General features: G+C 40.6%; 1 protein-coding gene across 1 annotated transcript in view; it reads left to right on the forward strand.

Annotated features, from left to right (window-relative positions):
* Window positions 1–350: 350 nt before the first annotated feature.
* The window catches only part of LOC117167903 (probable cytochrome P450 6a14), a 5,135-nt gene continuing 5,047 nt past the window's right edge, over window positions 351–438 (forward strand). Inside the window, exon 1 of the mRNA XM_033353141.1 lies at window positions 351–397. The gene's annotated coding sequence lies outside the window, so the exon portion shown is untranslated. The remainder of the gene's footprint in view (window positions 398–438) is intronic.

Genomic DNA, 438 nt, shown 5'->3' on the forward strand with positions numbered 1-438 from the left:
TTCAGCACCTGACGGACACTATTTACTGTTTATTTTTCGGTTTTGGTTAGTTGGACGGGAGTGAATTAAAAAAAATCTGCCTACTTTGCGGGCACATTTTCATCGCGCGCATCGCGCGCGGCTCGGAAGTTTGGACGCGCCTAGGGCGTACGACGGTTGAATCACGCGCTTCGCTCTCGGATATTTATTATTTGCATTTATAATGCTTAAATAAAACTTGATCAAAAAGATCTGTTTTAGGTGGCAATATTTTTATGCGTCTTGACATTCTGAATTGTCAACTTAATTAAGTATGGTCAAAGATTAAGTTTCTCAAAGCTCTGTAGGCTTTAAGATACACATTCTCATCTTGACACTCGCGCTGCGCGCTCGATTTTCGACAGACATTTGCAAACAGGTTTTGGTCAATCTTTTTTTTTCTCGTAACTTTCGTCGTTT

The sequence above is a fragment of the Belonocnema kinseyi genome, chromosome 2, assembly GCF_010883055.1.
Source record: "Belonocnema kinseyi isolate 2016_QV_RU_SX_M_011 chromosome 2, B_treatae_v1, whole genome shotgun sequence".
Classification (NCBI taxonomy): Eukaryota; Metazoa; Arthropoda; class Insecta; order Hymenoptera; family Cynipidae; genus Belonocnema; species Belonocnema kinseyi.